Genomic DNA, 18,772 nt, shown 5'->3' on the forward strand with positions numbered 1-18,772 from the left:
GAATAATACAATCACGGTTAAATCTGGGACCTCAGAGACCATCTTGGCCACCTCTCTCAAAGTAAGAAATCTGCAGGATCGATGGTCATAAATCTCTACTTTAAAATCTCTAATGAAGGAAAGTTATTAACCAAGTACAGTCACGCCTTTCCTCTGTTCTCAGGGATGTAAATGTTGGCACTCCCTATGTAAATGGTCAGTACAGAAATTAAAATTAAGGTTTTAACCACTTGCTGCTGAATATTAGCTGTGCAGTCGAGCTGTCTGTGCTAATTAATATATAGATTCAAAGTGTATGCATTAATTCAGTTGTGTACACTATTATATTTTTGTTCTGAGAACTGCCCTGAGACCACCAGGTATAGGGCAGTATATACATTCAATAAATAATAATAATAATTGGCTTGGAACATGTGAGGGAAGGGCAATAGCTCAGTGATAGGCTGCATGCTTTGCGTGCAAAAAGTCCAAGGTTCAATCTCTGGCAGATTACTTTCTGAAACCCTGGAGAGTTGAAGCCAGTGAGGGTAGACTGCACTGAGCAAGTGGACTAATAGTCTGCATTGGTATACTGCAGCTTCTTATATTCCGCCTCATGCATACATGGAGCAGTAAGGTGCAGTTGGTCATGCCTACCTGATGCAATACACATACATGTCATCATGTAACATGCACATTTAGTCATTTCAGTTGTACCAATGTACTCTTACACAAATAAATTGCTGCTACTACTACTGTTACTGCTACTGTTACTAATACACCATAGGAACCAGCCCTTCGAACTAAGTGACTTTGGTGTTGTCCCAGCTTCTGCCAACCTAGCAGTTCAAAAGCACACCAGTGCAAGTAGATAAATAGGTACTGCTGCAGCGGGAAGGTAAACGGTGTTTCCATGCGCTCTGGTTTCTGTCACAGTGTTGCATTGCGCCAGAAGCAGTTTAGTCATGCTGGCCACATGATCTGGAAAGCTGTCTGTGGACAAACGGTCGCTTCCTCAGCCTGAAGTGAGATGAGCGCTGCAACCCCATACAGTGGTACCTTGGGTTACAGATGCTTCGGGTTACAAACTCCACTAACCAGGAAGTGGCTGCTCCAGGTTAAGAACTTTGCCCCAGGATAAGAACGGAAATTGTGTGCCAGCGGCAGTGAGAGGCCCCATTAGCAAAAGCATGCCTCAGGTTAAGAACAGCTTCAGGTTAAGAATGGACCTCCAGAACAATTAAGTTCTTAACCCAAAGTACCACTGTAGTCAGATTTGACTGGACTTAACTGTCCAGGGCTCCTTTACCTTTACCTTTTTCTTCACTACCTAATGTTATATAGTATAATTCATTTTTCCCATCTTCTGTGTGGTGAATTATTTTCCCAAGCAGTCACTCTACACCTCGTACCTTTTTCTCTCTCAATGTGCTTCACACATATTTTTTTCCTGCATACAAAGATGCCAGGGGTGGCCACAGGACGCTCAGTGGGTGATGAGGTAGGGGGCAAAGTTCATTTCTGTAAGTGCAAGTTTTGTCCCATGTATTAGACTTTTAAATGAAAAGGGAAAGAATCTGGTAGGGGCTGGTGGGGGTGTAAGACCAGAACAGCATGTGGATATTTATACATATTTATATAGCCAACAAATTTGTTTTCTGGGTATAGAAAAAATCAAGGGGACTCGAAATTATGGGAACGTGGAATCATGAGGCTTTATCACGGGATTCATTGCTACAAGCAGCAGAATAAGCAAGCGCTTAGCACACAGAGAATGCTTGGGCAAGTTTTTTAAATAGAAAGTTGATGAACATGAACAAATGTCTAGCAATGAAGAACCCATGGTCAAGATAGGTAATAATTTTAGGGAACCAAATTTGCTTAGCTGTCTGGAACAGCAAGGTAAAGAATGGAACGAGGTTATTACCAAGGGGAAGACTAAAATGTTTAGGAAACCAGAGACACCCCAATTTGAATGGTGACAGAAAAAGGAAATAAAAGACTATGGTTGGGTGGAGACAGACAGGAGGCACTAGAGGAAGAAGGAATTGCATAAGTGCAGGGGTGGGGAGGGGAGAAGACCTGGGATGAAGGAACTAATGAGAGAGAACCTAAGCAGGCACAGGAGAAAGGATAGATGAGAAGGACAAAACTCAGCAAGATGGGATGAGTAAGCTGGCAAAAATGGGATTTATATGCGTTCATAATTGTGTATTTTTATGTTTCCTTTGTACAGTATTTCTGATTCTTTGGTCTGTCGTAGCTCTAGATTAATGAAACTTTCAACTATTTTGAACTTGTCTGATCTATCACTGCATGGGTCAGATGATCAGAAAACCACAATGGACTCTAGGTTCACAGTAGGATCTCTGCTGGAAAGTGTTGGGGTCACAATGTAAAATATCTCACAAAAAGTCCTACAGGGGGCAGGCAGTTAGTTGCCTGGGGGTTGCTTGTCCCCCCACCTCTTCTGGTGCCACATATGAAGAAACTCCGAGGTGGACATGCCCTCAATTGATAATCATCCCTTGGAGAGATGGTCCGTCCATCTTGACAACAGTAGAAATCAGGTCCCAGTCAAGTCAGACCAGAAGGTAGAAGACCCCATTCTTCTCGCCCCCCCCCCATTAAGATGGAAGGCAATATGTGCTCACACAGTGGTTTCCTGGCTAATGCAAAGACGCAGCTTCATGCACTTAGTCACTGAATAAGAGGCTTAATCTCTTCCTTAATTTGTGTGTCCTAGTTTCTTATACTGAATATGAATATTGCATTATTGCGTTTTTTCAGTCTTGTTTCTGTTTCTCTCTATGCAGGAGTAGTCATTTTCTGGGCTAGTCAATGGAAACTCTTTAAACTACAATCCTATAAACACTTACTTAGAAGTAATTCCAATTGAGCAAAGTCAGACATACACTCAAGTGTGAATGTATAGCAGGGATGCCCAACATGTCGATCGTGATCTACTGGTCGATCCCTGCAAGGTTTTGGTAGATTGTGGTCGATCGCTGACCCCCTTCCGGCTCCGGCCCCTCTCCCTGTGCCGCTGGTGTTGAGCACACAAAATCAACTATATACATTATGTAGCAAAGCGGAATGAGCAAAATGTAACTGTCAGTGTATGTTGCTGGAGGCATAAATTACAAAATAAATAATTCCAAACCACTATGAAAAATAGCTTTTCTGTATGCTCAATAATATAGACAATTTTAAAAACTAGATGTTTCCAACCTTTTATCTAGTCTAAGAGGGAGATCATCCTAAGGCTATAACAGTAACCATAATACTTTACCCCTGAACAATGAGATTTGTTGACTGAACAATATCAGCTTCTCCCCCCCTCTCAAATTACACAGTGTTATTTAGCTAGATGACTCCATTGACATTGATGGGAGCAGCCTAGCTAAATCCCATTCATCTCTTTAGATATATAGAAAGTTACAACTCAGAGTACAAGGAGATCCATTTTAATATTCTAAAAGTATGATTACAGTATGGGATTATGCTGGGCAAACAATGTTAATTCATATTTCCACATAATGGAGATCATATTATAGGACTATTACAATAGCAACAAAGGATATGCAGTAAGTCTGCAGAGCTCTTGTTACATGTCATTATTTTATCATAAGATACAAGATCATGTTTGCAAAGCAAAGGGAATCTCTAATCCGCAGCTTTGCACTAGTTGAAAGGTTCGTACAAATGTGGAACACCTCACATAAAGCTGAAATACATTATGCTGAACTTGAAGCAATGGTCACACAAATCTTTTGAAATATTATTACACTGCTGCTTGGACCACAATATCAGTGCACATTCAAAAAGGACATTGTTCAGGAATCATTTTTTATGCCCAAATGAAAAGGTGACAGACTTCTTTTGTAAATGACAGGTAAGATGGGCAACAAATTCAGTAGATAAATTGTGTCATTATTTTCACATTTTTTTTCTGTGTAGTGGGAATCTACTCAGTTCTGGAGAAAGCTACAGCCACAAAGTAAGGGTCTAATTTTAAACAGACTGTGGGGAATCTCTCACAGGGGCAGGATAATTCTCCAGTGAAGCTTGCTTTAAACACCTTTGGGAATGCATTATTGCATGCATAGTCAAGGAAAGTATGAGTGGTACTCATATATAAGAATGGTGTATAAGGGAAAGGGAAAGGGGGGATTTTGCTTGTTCTTCTCATAGACTTTCTTGTTGGGCATTGATTCCAGAAATGGGCTACCAGGAACTCAAGAAATCTGAAACAGCAGCTGCAGGATTGCACATCAAGCTTCCTCTTTTGCTGCTGCTGCTTTGCAAGAGCAGTTGTATGCTTCAGTTTCTTGTATAAAGCACCAACCTGCTATCATCATTAGACAGGCATGCCTAACAGCAGATGATTCAGTGTGCCTTCAACATCTTTCATGTCATTATCAAGGACATTCAGATGGCACATGAGAATAGACTGTGGCTTTGAAATAAAATTATTCTCTTCTTAGTAAAAGGCAAGGAGAATATGGGCTTTGTCTCTTAGAACAATTTTATCCATTATTCAAAAAGCTTTGCAACCTTTAATTTATTAGATCAATGAGCATCATAATAGAGATGTGTATCATCCAGTCTTGGTTTGCAGAAGCCTGATGAGAAAGCTCTAGAGAGCAACTGATTAAAAAGAATGTACTGGGGAGTGTTTAAGACATTTTTAGTGATAATAAGAAGCAGAATTGCAGCCAAGAAATAATGCAATTCTGTCCTCAGTTTACACTAATTGAACAAGACAGAATTGTGATTGTCACTAAATCCCCTATGCCAGTGCAACTCCTAAGTTACATGGCATAGTAGTGACTGAGGATGGATTCAGTTTACATTTATGTTGAAGTGCTAAGATTCAAACCAGAAATTGGAGAGATCAATTATGTTCCATGGAAGTGATGTTCTGGAACATCCCTTGAAAACTGAGAGGTTTCAGTCGTATTTAAGATTTCACTATGAACAACTATCTGGTCATAGCAGGCTTTACATAATAGGGTATTATAGGTTTTGGGGATAGCCAGGGAAACCGATTATAGAAATAAATGTGTCCTGGCTCATACATTTAAAAAACTGAGTCTCATAGAATCAACAAGTTTACTTAAAATATGGACAGAAACCATAAGAAGTGGTTTTAAAAAAATTGCCTCTGCAAAGAGAAACAAAATCTAATTAGGCACAAGTAACAAAACAAAAAAAGAAAGCCAAAAACTTTAATGCCCAGATGACTCAAAAAGAATGAAAACAACGATCAAAATCAAGTCTATATCCATATATTAAAGGTAAAGGGTAAAGGGACCCCTGACCGTTAGGTCCAGCCACGGACAACTCTGGGGTTGCGGCGCTCATCGCGCTTTATTGGCCAAGGGAGCATACATTAAAGAGCAGTAAACCCTAAGCAGGCCAAAGTGGGTTAATTTGTTGGCTAAACCTTTGTCGTTAATGAATCAATTGATCTAGTTGACAGTCTGCCCTAGCTTTTTATAACCTTCAGGGCTGCAAACATTAGTCAATTAATTCAGTGGATCACATTATTATTAGCAGATTTTGAATGTGAATTTTCATTGAATCTTAATCAGTGCTGCTTCATAAACGTGTTCCATGTGGCTGATGTTGTAAACAATGTGGATAGTTTGTTTCAGGCTACACGTTGAAGATGATTTTCCAAATTGTAATTGATTTGCCTGTATTATTTAGCAAAATTAAACTTATCATCTGTAACAAGACAGTATAGAGATTTTAACCCATTAACAAACCAATTGAAAGCATCACAACTAACAGGAAAGGTAATCCTATGGTCCTGCCACAATGGGAGGGGGTAGTATGTGAAGATAAATCGTCAGGCCTCGTATCACATCCATGGCTGAAGATGATATGTGCTGGGGCCCATCACCAAGGATGACACCTCCCAGGGCTGCTGCTCTGCATCAGGTTCTAAAGTAATTGGACCAGCCTTAGGCACTGTGCATTTTGGCTGGAGTGGGTGGAGCAAGGGAGTCACATTTGCCGCTCCACCTCAGGCTGCAAAGTATATTGGACTGGTCCTGCCTTTCATTACCTCCTCACCTCCACAAAATTTCCAGCCTCTAGGGAGGCTATCCTGAACTTATACAATGGGTTGGGGGGTGGGATGTAAACAATATAGGGTGGGGCACTGGGGATGCTGAAACAGAGGATCACTCAAAATCTGGTGGGATTCCACACAAGATTTGACAATTTTCCCTTCCCCATTCAAGCTTCCTGCCTGCCACCACCCCAGAGTTGCATCCTCAGGGTAGCTGAAGCTAGATCATACTAGGGGGTAGGCAAAGATCTGTTGGTACATCTTAGGCATTCAGTTGACATACCTGCCTTGGTGAGCAGATGGTTTTTCAGTTTCAACAGGCGCTCATGGTTCTCTTCACCATATAACCAGACCATAATTCAACCCATTTTTATTGTGCCATACTGCCAGCTCACTTCTGGAAACTTTGCAGCATGTGAAATACAGATTGCACTGCATTATGCATGTGATCTTCCCTCATGAGAGCCAGTGTGGTGTAGTGGTTAAGAGCGGTAGTCTCGTAATCTGGGGAACCGGGTTCACGTCTCCGCTCCTCCACATGCAGCTGCTGGGTGACCTTGGGCTAGTCACACTTCTTTGAAGTCTCTCAGCCCCACTCACCTCACAGAGTATTTGTTTTGGGGGAGGAAGGGAAAGGAGAATGTTAGCCGCTTTGAGACTCCTTAAAGGGAGTGAGAGGCAGGATATCAAATCCAAACTCTTCTTCTTCTTCTTCTTCTTCTTCTTCTTCTTCTTCTTCTTCTTCTTCTTCATGCTGGCCCTCAGTGCAGAAACCAAGTTTTCTCCCAGCACAGATAAAGCCATCAGTCAGTTGGGCCAAACAATCACTGATCCAAATTTCAACCCTTTGTACCCTGTACTATTCATTTTCCCATAGTCTTTTCAACAACCTCAGAGGGTATGATGATTGATGTCATTACTAAGAAGTGCCAGAAACATTCCCTCTCATCGCATTATCAGAAACTTATCACTTTCAAAGAAACCATCAGACTGAGGAAAATGTAATGGGGAAGGTCATAAATATTTATTTTGCCTAGGCAGGAAAGAGTTACACCTAGATTGTCAACCAAAAATGTGGCCTTAATTGTAGAACTTAATTTCCAAGAGTCATGCATGCATTAACCAATTAAGGAAGAAAGAAGCAGGGAAACAGATCAAACTTCAGTAATGAATTTGGAACAATGACACAAACATTTTTATTTAACCATTTTCTCTGGGAATTAAAGCCATATTAGGAGGTCATACACAATCCAGACTATTCTTCCTTCCCCAGATCTTGCATTAGACCTCCTGTGCTGCTTTCCACAATCATTTGTTCAGTGTTTAATGTTTTGAGGCCACTCATTTCCTTCCTATGCCTGAGTTGTTATCAAAGACAGACATCCCCTATTTTATGGTTCTTCTTCTGGAAATCCTATTAGTCATATATCACCAAACATTGGATTGATTTGACACAGTGGTATATCTGAAAATAATGATGCTGTCTGTTTTAGTCCTCTTGTTCCCATTCTGCTTTCTGAAAACTGCATTGTTTCAAATTTTTACACTCATGATCTAAATATATCCTCTCTTTGTGCAGATGTGATGTGACCCTGTCCCAGTATTGTATGCAGAGGAGAGTGTGAGATGCAGGCTGTGGCCATTCCTAAGCCTAGGAGACAAGCTGAGATGTTGATGTAATTGCATATCCTAATGTCTTTGGTTAAAAGCAGGTACAGTAGGGAGAATTTGGTTTGGTACCATGGTTTTGGGGGAAGAAGAGGTAACCCTGCCTGGTCTTTCTCCATACTGTTTTTTATTATTTAGATCGTTCCTCTCTCCAAGAGACAGCTATCATACAAGTCCCTGTCTTTCTCCGCCACCATGGTTAATAGCAGCTTTGAGTGTGATTTAAACTGGGGACAAGACACTGGAGGCAGAGTGTTAAAATTTATATCCAAGCACTGCAGGCCCAGTTTAAATTGCCCATCCTCACACAAAAATGTTGGGAGATCTGATCATGGAGCAGAGGATCTCCCATATTAATTGTGTTGCGGTAAAGAATCCTTACTCCCACTTAAGTGTCTTCCACAGGAAGAAGACTTCCTGGAGCTTGAGAGAGAGAAAACACATCAAATCCTCCCAGTTGACTTCATTCTTGTCTTCTTCTTGTAACTATTGCCCCTGGGAATTGGCAGAGAAAAAGAAATTCAGGTTTATGCAGCTGGTATGGTGAAATATGTATGCAGATCAAAGACTATAAAGACTGAAATAATACAAAAACAGCATTCACAGCATATGGGAGAGAAAGTTGAGTGAAGAAATGAGCTGTTAGTCCTCTCCCCTCAAGTCTGGTGGCCTGTCCTCCTTTCAAAAAGCTAATAATAACAAAGTTAGTGACTGCCTACAAAATCCTGGTGAGCATGATGCTTTCTCATTCCTTCATGTTGCATTTACCCAGGTTGCAGTTAGGTTTGCATCTGCATGGGAAGAGCATGACTTCTGCACTGAGATGAGATCCCTGTCTATGGCAGTGTGCCTCTTTAAATGCCACACATTATTAAGACAGACAGATCCAGCCCCTAGCACAGGCTCCACTGCCCAGCCAAATGCCAATATGTTGCAACCATACATCAGTTCTAAGTACTTTCTCTCTAACGTGGCATCAGCTTGTATGTATGAAAGAGCCTGAGCTGGATGTGTCAATTTTGAATATGGACAAGGTGCTTAATCAGCCGAGGAACCCAAATCCCCTTTGCCACAGCCAGGGGCACTGGGGCTTGGACTGGGCAGAGGTACCCTCCACACAGCCCTGCCAGCCCCCAGCAGGCTTCTGCCAACCACTGCCTGGGGAGGGATGCCACCATCACTCTGCTGCTGCTGAACTGCTTTGAGTGGAAGTGCAGTGTGGGGGTTTGCATTGGTGACAGCCAGTAAAAAACAATGGGGGCATGGCATAGCACAAAATGGCTGCCACATCCAAAACAGCTGAAAAGGAAATTACACACACACCACATCAGCCACACCACCAATTGGGGAAAGACCTGCTTCAGCCACTGCCATGCTACCTCTTTGCACCTCTCCTCTGTTCAGAATCAATGGATCAATGGGAGAGTGGTTATCCAATGAAACACTGGTCTGAAGGAGAGACTGAGCCAGTGCAAACAGGAACTGAGTGAGGTGAGTAAACAGTCTCTTGTGGGATGTGGATAGAGATGGAGGTAGAATTCAGTTTAGTTTGCCTTTGAGCCTATGCAATTCACAATTTGGAAACAATGCACAAACCAAAACACAGCAGTCCTTCAAAATTCATAGTTCTCTGAATTTTTCAATGCCGTTCCCCTGTCAAATAATCCATACAAAAAAAGGCATATTATATGGTAAAGTGTAAACAGAAATGCATATATTAGTAAACATAACATTCCAAACTGTATTGTGTAGGGCAAAACTGCATGCAAAAATGTGTACATTAGAATAAATTCATAACACTGATTAAAAGAAAACAATTGCAATCAAATATGGAAATGTGGGGAAAGAGTTTAAGACTAGAAAAATGAGGGGGGAAGTTAAGTTTGTTGCTTTGTGTCCTTCTCTCAATGGATTTATTTAGCCTTTTCCCCTGATCCAACCTTCAAATTTGTCTTATTAATTGCCTTAACCTAACTGAACACATATAGGTCAATTGCATAGACAGGTAGTCACAACCATTCACCTGCAGCTACCACACCTGTCAAGTGTTCAGTTGCTTCAGCGGCTGCAGTTTCCATCTCTTTTGTTCTTGTCTCTTCTTTCAATTCCACCTGATGTTTTCAGCTTCAGAATTGAAAGAGAGGTGGAATGTTTTCTAGTCTATCAGTGATGAGACATCATGAATAAACCAAGTATAGAACTGAGTGAAGAACTGTCTAAGAATGAAAGTATCACAAAGGGAAGACCAGTAACTTGCCAACTTTAAATTGAGGATAACACCTCCTTGGAGTATGTGTGTCCTACATATTTCTTAAAACAGCAGGAGAGTCATGTGACAACCTATAAACTTGCTCTTGTTCTGTTTTCTGTATGCCTTGCAGCAACCGAAATGTCAAAGGAGTCACTTACAGATATCTGCTGTTCAAAACAAAGAGGGCCATATCCCAAGATGGTATCTATTTGTGTCACTTCACTGAAATCAGCTGAGCGATGCTGATTCACACCAGCTCAAGAAATCATTCAGAAGACTCTCTGCCATGTTAGGTGACAAAAAAGAGATCCTTCCATAGCCACACAGAAGCACTGTGCCAAAAATTACTTACATCCCCTTCTTCATCCATTGTGCCAATCCATGTGCTCCAGTTCTACGGTGAGATAGAGAAGGCATACCAAGCCATAGCTTTCTGTATGAAGTCGTCATACCACTGTACACATTGTTGTGACTCTCTGGAGTGGTACAGGACATGGTTCATGGGCCAGATCTGGCAGGTCACATCCTTTTGTTAGATTGACTACAATCAATATGTTGCCATGGAAACGAAATGTTTCGCCAGCTACTTCTTGAAGTAGGATCATTTTATGAATGTTCTGAGTAGGGAAAACTGAGAAGAGAAGGGGGCAGGTCTTCCTCTTTGTCATGTCTGACTCAGGTCTGAGCCAGGACAACTTCTCCTCCAATGAAGACCCCATGACACAAAATCTGAAGAGCCTATGGAGGCTCCTGACTCTAGCACTACACCAGCCACTTCCAGTATCTCCAGACAAACAATGCCAGGCCCTTGACAAATCAAGGCAGGGCACTCCTTCCCAGCAAAGGGCACGGTAATCCAGGTGCCTGTCTATACAGGACAGACAGAAGTTTGAGTTGGAAATAAGTGAAGGGACAGAGAGCTGAGTTTAATATCTGTATGGATCACAGGTATGTGGCAGTCTCCACAGAGATCTTGTGTAGGACCAGTGGACTTCAAGCCTATCTGTTCTGAATGTTTAAGCTGCATCTCTCCAACTCTGCTCAACTTGTACATTTGTAAACACTGTAAATGTAAATATTTTATCTCCGGTGACTTCCAAAAGAAAACTAAACCTGGGTTAGCAGCACCCCTAAAACTTCACACTACTCATTAAAGTGGAGTTTTCCCAGGATGAGGCTCATCCGTTGCACTCTGGGTGCACTGACCCCTGCAAGTTCCCCAAATATGGGAAACTTGACTGAGTAATTTATGATTAGAATAGTTTGCTGGCTTGACATTTCTACTGCACATCTTCAGCATCCCCTTTCAACTTGTCTAAAAGTTGTTTGGAGCCAATAATGGCCTCCTGTGAGTATTATGTTCTGTGATAGCAGATGCTGACATAAAAGCAAATCAGATTAGAAGAGATTTGTTCCTCAGAATCACACATTTGTAAGATGAATTAAAAATAATTCAGTTTATAGAGGAATCTTCTAGAGAAGGATTCTATCTTAAGCAGAAGTCCCATGATAGAAAGTGCTAGAACAGCTCATAAAAACATTTTGATGTTCATGGTATATAGTGAAGGAACTGGGTTCAGAAGTTTGCTCACTGCTGAAGTTTAATGACACTTTAGCCCACAAGTATTTCACATCATTACAGTTAGTACAGAAACGCTGGCTGATTAGGAATAAGAATAACCTTTCTTCATTATTCCTAATCATCAAAGGACAGAAAGAACAATTAGGTTAATGCCATATTCATATGCAAGATTAAGTGGTTTTATTAAAAATGGATAGGCAGCTTATTCCTGTTTTGCTCCCTCTGAATAGCAGACTGGGGGTCTGTCCAATAATTGTTTGGCTACAGAAATGGTCATAGTAACAAATAATTTCCCATGGAGCCTGGGAAAGTTCCTATGGGCTGGTGCTAAAGCCGGAGCACTTGAACTCAAAATTAGAATAATATGGATTCACATATTACTGTAGTGTAGCAAGTATTAAGAGAGAATGGTTTTTGAAGGAAAATTATAATGTATGTGTGTGTTGTGTGATGGGCTTGCTTTTATGTTTGTGTGTATGCTCTGAGCAGTTGTTTCATTGTTTGCTATACTAATACAGCAGGTTTGGGGTACTAATAAAAATATTTAAAATACAACTATAAGACATTAAAAAACAAAATATATATATAACAGCATAAAAATTCCAGCAGCAGAGAGTAAAAGCAGTATAATGTTTTGGGTTCTCTTATTTTTTAGAAGTGGTAATGGTGCCTGAAATCTGCCAACCTAGCAGTTTGAAAGCACACCAAAAAGTGCAAGTAGATAAATAGGTACCGCTCCAGCAGGAAGGTAAATGACGTTTCCGTACACTGCTCTGGTTTCGGTGTTCTGTTGCGCCAGAAGCGGCTTAGTCATGCTGGCCACATGACCCGGAAAAACTGTCTGCGGACAAATGCCGGCTCTCTCGGCCAGTAAAGCAAGATGAGCACGCAAACCCCAGAGTCATCTGCAACTGGACTTAACTCTCAGGGGTCCTTTACCTTTACCTTTTTAAGAATATAAGAATAACTTGTTGGACCAACCCAGTGGTCCGTCCAGTCCAGCCTTCTGTTTTCACAGTGGCCAACTAGATGCCAATCAGAAGCCCACAAGCAGGATCTGAGGATCTGAGGTACTCTCTCCTGCTGCAGTTTCCAGCAAGTTGTATTCAGAAGTATACTGCCCCCAACAGTGGAATTAGAACATAGCAAGTGGGTTATCAGCATACTCATCCACTATCAGCAGCCTTGGATCAGAAAAGGTTAAGTTGAGAATGGAAAATGACTCCTCCATCGCTTGAGCATTCATATTGGTGTAAAAGCAGGTTTCTGAGTTCAACTTCCAATCTTGATATATGCCATTTAATTGTCTGATAGCTGGATAGGGACTTAGTGTACTCAGAACCATCCCTGTATTGATGTACCTTCAAACCATCACTAACCTCAGTTTCTTTGCTGATAGGTCTTATCTGTGGGGCTACAGTCAGAATTTCTGTCTCCACCATCCTGACCTGTGTACCAGTTATGGCATTCAAATCCAAAACTTCCTTTTCCAGTGTGTTAATTCTGCTAAAGATTCCCTTTGCTGTTTGTCTAGACAGGAGACATTGGTCGCGTAAAAGTTCCCATAGTGAATACGTTTCAGCAGTGGCGTAGCGTGGGGGGTGCAGGGGGGGCCGGGCGCACCGGGCGCAACATCTGGGGGTTAGGGTTAGGGGGTGCAAATCCACGGGTTAGGGGGCGCAAATCCATGGGTTAGGGGGCACAAATTACTTGCCTTGCCCCGGGTGCTGACAACCCACGCTACGCCACTGAGTTTCAGTCTGTGTTGTGGCTGAGTCTATCACACCAAGATTGCTATTACACCTAGCTGAAGTTTCATTATATGGAAGAAGATAAGATTGCCTTGGAGCATATCTATCAGTGCCTAACATGTCCAGTTGAATTGGCCAGTTAGCTAAGCTTTCATTAGAGGAATATGTAGCAAAACCTCTCACTTCGGTTAAGGCTTTTCCAGGCCCATTACTTGCACTCTCACAATGTAAAGAACCAGGCTTGTCCATGTTGTTGTTGTTGTTTAGTCGTTTAGTCGTGTCTGACTCTTCGTGACCCCGTGTACCAGAGTACGCCAGGCACTCCTGTCTTCCACTGCCTCCCGCAGTTTGGTCAAACTCATGCTGGTAGCTTCGAGAACACTGTCCAACCATCTCGTCCTCTGTTGTCCCCTTCTCCTTGTGCCCTCCAACATCAGGCTCTTCTCATGAGGTGGCCAAAGTATTGGAGCCTCAGCTTCAGGATCTGTCCTTTCAGTGAGCACTCAGGGCTGATTTCCTTAAGAATGGATAGGATCTTCTTGCAGTCCTCTTGAGTCTCCTCCAGCACCATAATTCAAAAGCATCAATTCTTCGGCGATCAGCCTTCTTGATGGCCAGCTCTCACTTCCATACATCACTACTGGGAAAACCATGGCTTTAACTATATGGACCTTTGTTGGCAAGGTGATGTCTCTGCTTTTTAAGATGCTGTCTAGGTTTGTCATTGCTTTTACCTCTGCCTCCCTTGCCGAGTCACAATAGTCCAGCATAGATTTTTGGACTAAATTTGGAAATGGAGTTCTGAAGTACTGCAGGTCTGTGCTCTTGTAATAACCATGTTAAGAACTGTTAGATGTGCTGAGTATCCTTTGGTCGATATGGTCTTCTAAGTGTTTCTTATCAGTTAAAAACACTGAGCCAAAACAGCTGCTCTTCCAGCTCCTGTCCTCCAGTGAAAATATATGGCTTTTAAGCCCACATAGAAGTAAAACAGATAAAACAGATACAGTGGTACCTCTGGTTACGAACTTAATTCGTTCCAGAGGTCCGTTCTTAACCTGAAACCATTCTTAACCTGAGGTACCACTTTAGTTAAAGGGGCCTCCCACAGCCACACGATTTCTGTTCTCATCCTGAGGTAAAGTTCTTAACCCGAGATACTACTTCCGGGTCAGTGGAGTCTGTAACCCGAAATGTTTGTAACCCGAGGTGTTTGTAACCCAAAGTACCACTGTATGCACCTTGCCTACATGAAACAATTAGCATTAATTGCTGAGCCAACTGACTTTAAACATTTAAAACTGTTCAAGAGAAAAACAAATTAAACTAGAACAGACCACAACACTCAAGGGCAAGCAGTCTTATTTGTCACCATCTTCACTCAGAAGTCAAAGCGTGAAATCACTTCTTTTATTCAAAGCACATAAGCTGTCACCTGACCAGAAGGGGCAGGGAACCCAAAACAGACTAGCCTGCTCTGCTTTCTTTAAAAGCATCTTGCTCTGTGGAAATCAACAGAAGAAAGATAAGCTGGCTCTCATTTTCAGTGTGGCTAAGCCAGGATTTCACATTGTGAAAGGCAATGTATTTGACACTTGGTTTTGTGCGTGTGCGTATTTTGTCAAACCCTGTTTACTGTTACCAGTGACCCCCATGACACATCAACCCCTCAACCAGAGGTAGCTTAGACTTGTGTACATATGAGGTGCCTGTCAAAATGAAATAGAATGGAAAGATAGCAGTGTGGCAGCAGAAACCATTATCTAAAGACCCCACCACCTTTCCTGATGGACTTACCTTTGGTGCAAGCAAATTGTAGTGATCTGTAGGCACATTTAGAGATTTATTGCTACTTCCCAGCCATCTGGGTTAGGCTTTTCTAAATGAGAATGAAATTCCTTTCCCATTGATGCTGTCTGTATTCCTGATGAAATTTATCAGCCATAGACTAAAAAAAATAGCAACATATTAGAAGGCTCAAACAGAAAAATAGTTGGTATATCCCGACTGAGAGTAGAACACCACCTGGTGGATAGATGTCATATCTAAGATCATTGCAATTACTTCCGATCTCATTTAATCCTTCCATTTGCTGTACAGTTTCTCTTTAAGGTAATGTTAATATCATTTGACAATAAACTAGCAGGATAAAAACTCCTGTGCAGGAGTAAGGAATGCTGGCATTTCTTGGCAAGAGCTTATTATCAACTAACTCTGCTCTAGCTCTTCTCTAGAATGTGGTTGCCAACTCTTTCTGGCAGGGCTCCTATGCCATTAATATATGCATAAAAAGCAGGAATTCAACAGGTAAAGCTTTTTTTAGCATGCAGGTGCAGTGATAGAGAGAGTGAAAAGTTGCCACATCCTTGCCCAAAGGTTGTGCTCATATTTTATTGTGTGTACTCTGAGGAAGGGGGTGGAAGGCAATAGCACCCCTCTTCTGTACACAGCAGATGGCGCAGTGGTCTAAACCACTGAGCCTCTTGGGTTCACCAATCGGAAGGTCGGCGATTCGAATCCCCGCGACAGGGTGAGCTCCCATTGCTCTGTCCCAGCTTCTGCCAACCTAGCAGTTCAAAAGCATACTAGTGCAAGTAAATAAATGGGTACCACTGTGGCAGGAAGGTAAACAGTGTTTCTGTGCACTCTGGTCACAGTGTCCCGTTGCACCAAAAGTGGTTTAGTCATGCTGGCCACATGACCCGGAAAGCTGTCTGTGGACAAATGCTGGCTCCCTCAGCCTGAAAAGCAGATGAGCACCACACCCCATAGTCACCTTTGCCTGGTCTTAATTGTCCATGGGTCCTTGACCTTGACCTTATAAACATAATCTGCACAAACCCTCTGGGTGGTATGCTGCCATTCCATTCATGTAGCAGACATCCATTTGCACAACAGAACAACCCTCTCTTCTTCTCTGCACCCCCTATTCACCCTTCCAAATCTACTCCAGAACACTGAGGGACCCTGCAGAGCAGATTTGAGCCCCACTACAGAAACATAACTCTGCTCACAGTGGCAGATAAAAACTTGTCTATGTACAAACTGTCCATATATAGGCTTGTCCACATCATGATCTGAAAAGCGCACTCTGCTGAGCTTACTTCTGTATGGGAGCTCTCCAGCTATGAGAAAAGTAAATGGGATGATGGACTGTAGGAAGACAAGACATGGGCGAGGGAGGATGGTGGTCATGTGCTCTACTTCTTTTTTGAAAGACTTTTACTCCTTCAATTCTGTTTTAAAGAGCCACAAGAAGGACTCCTGAGAAGTCCTTGAAATTGCCCATCAACATTAGCACCTGAACAAGAGACTGAGCAGGCACACAGGTCACTTGGTCGCAGTCTTCCCCTCCATGTTGAGATTTCTGTTTCAATTACTGTAACTATCTAAGCTTGCATCTATAGCTATACATAAACCTATGCAAATTTCACAGAAAAATCTGTTCTCTTTTTTGCATTTCCTCTTTTCCACTGATGCGTACATGGCCACTCTATTCTTCATATATATATAAGCCTATTTTGCTTTTTAAAACCACATCCTTTGCCACCCTTATTTCTATATTGTGAGGGTCAGGTGGTGGTTCCTGATTAAACACACAGAACTGCAGCCACTACAGCCAGACCGGTCCAGACTGTCAGCTGCTGATTGATTGTGAACCTTCATCACTGCAGGTATGTTTCCTAAAAAGTCCAGCTGACTGACTTGTTTTGCAGCTGATAAAGACATAGGAATTACCACAGAAAGAGTTGTTGACCCTGCTTGGAGCTGGTTGAGTTTGAATGCCAAAGTTTGACCCACATTCGAGGATGACACTACATGTTAACACAGGCTAGATCTCCCAAAGTTTTTATTTTCACTTAAAAGTAGTTGCAGGAGGAAAATACTGAGTGGACCAAAGCTCAGTGGCAGAGCACCTGTTTTGTCTTCAAAAAGTCTGAGATTTAATCTCTGGCATTTTCAGCCCTGGTAGGATTGGGAAAGATCCCTGTCTGAAACTCTGGAGAGCTTTTGCCCATCAGTATAAATACTACTGATCTAGATGAGCCAATGGTCTGCCATGGTGTAGGGCAGCTTCCTATGATGAGAGCAGGAGGGACTTAACCCTTTCCAGCAACACCATTTCCCACTATCTGAACATCTCCCCTCACTCCTTAGGCTGCTATTTGCCTTGCAGGGAATCTACATAGGTTCAAAAGTGGCAAATAGCAACTGGGGGTGGGATTTAGATCAGGAAAATGGCACTGGGGGGAATGTTCACCTCTCTTCCCCCATTCCACTGCTCTCATGCAGTTCAGACCACCACCACCCCATACCCTGCAGCTGTTTTTTTAGCACTGCAAAACACTGAGAGAGCTTATCTCCTCCTACATAATGTGTGCAGTTTGACTCTAAGCAGGAAATGTGGATTGGACAACTGCTGATAAGTCAGGATTCTTTATCGCATGGGTCATGTTAATAATAATAAATCTGGCCTCTAGCACGGTTTGCACTGATAGATCCTGAAGCTTAGAGACGTGAGATTCTAAAAATAACAAGTCTACTTCCAAGCCCTCCACCCCCTTCTTTCTGAGCCTTCCTTAACCTTGCACACCCTTGGTTAAGACAGAAATCTATTCTTGCCTCACCTCGGGCCTTGTGAAAAATAGCATTACTGTCATATGCATATAAATGGCTTTCTTTGCTGCTGTGTTTCATGCTGTAAAGTATTTGTTTTCACAACTGGCATCACTTTTAGCAACAAAAATGAGGCTATGAGCTTGCAACCATTGCATCACCCAGCAGCTACATTTTAAAGTCCCGCTGATTTCAGTGGAAGAGATTTGTAATGGAAGATATTTTAAGCACACGCTTACCATTCCTGTTGAACTAAATGAGACTTTAACTGAGCAATCCTATACACCATTTTGGGGGGCAGGGAGACACTGCTGCTGCACCTACACAAACATTTGTGAAAGCCCACTATTGCCCAGTTCAGGAGGAGGTGAGACCACACGAAGTCCTATCATAACCAACACTTCAACACAGTGATATAAGCTGGGTGGCTGGCAGGTTGGAGAGGGTTTCATGGTTTTTGGGTGTTTTTCCTGCCTTGCATAAACAGACGTGTTTTCTATTACCACAAAACTGCCATTGAATTCAACCTAATAGTTATTAGACATGCACAGTCCAGCTCAATCTGATCCAGACTGTATTTTAACATAGTCATTACCAGGGGCCCTGGTCACTTCACATGCATATTTTTCCAGTGAGCTACTGTAACAATCCCAGCAACTCAGGTTTCTTTTATGCCAACCTCGGTGCAACATGGGATCTGTCTTGCTGTCCTGAAATCAACAGCAACTTCTCCATGGAGCTGTATGCACTTCACCACTTTCCTTTGGGGGACATCACTGATGATTCCACTCAGGCCCTCAATGAGCCGCTCTCCAATACTGAGGGTGTTGATCGGGTTGCCA

The sequence above is a fragment of the Podarcis pityusensis genome (genome assembly GCF_964106645.2).
Source record: "Podarcis pityusensis genome assembly, chromosome: 6".
Lineage (NCBI taxonomy): Eukaryota > Metazoa > Chordata > Lepidosauria > Squamata > Lacertidae > Podarcis > Podarcis pityusensis.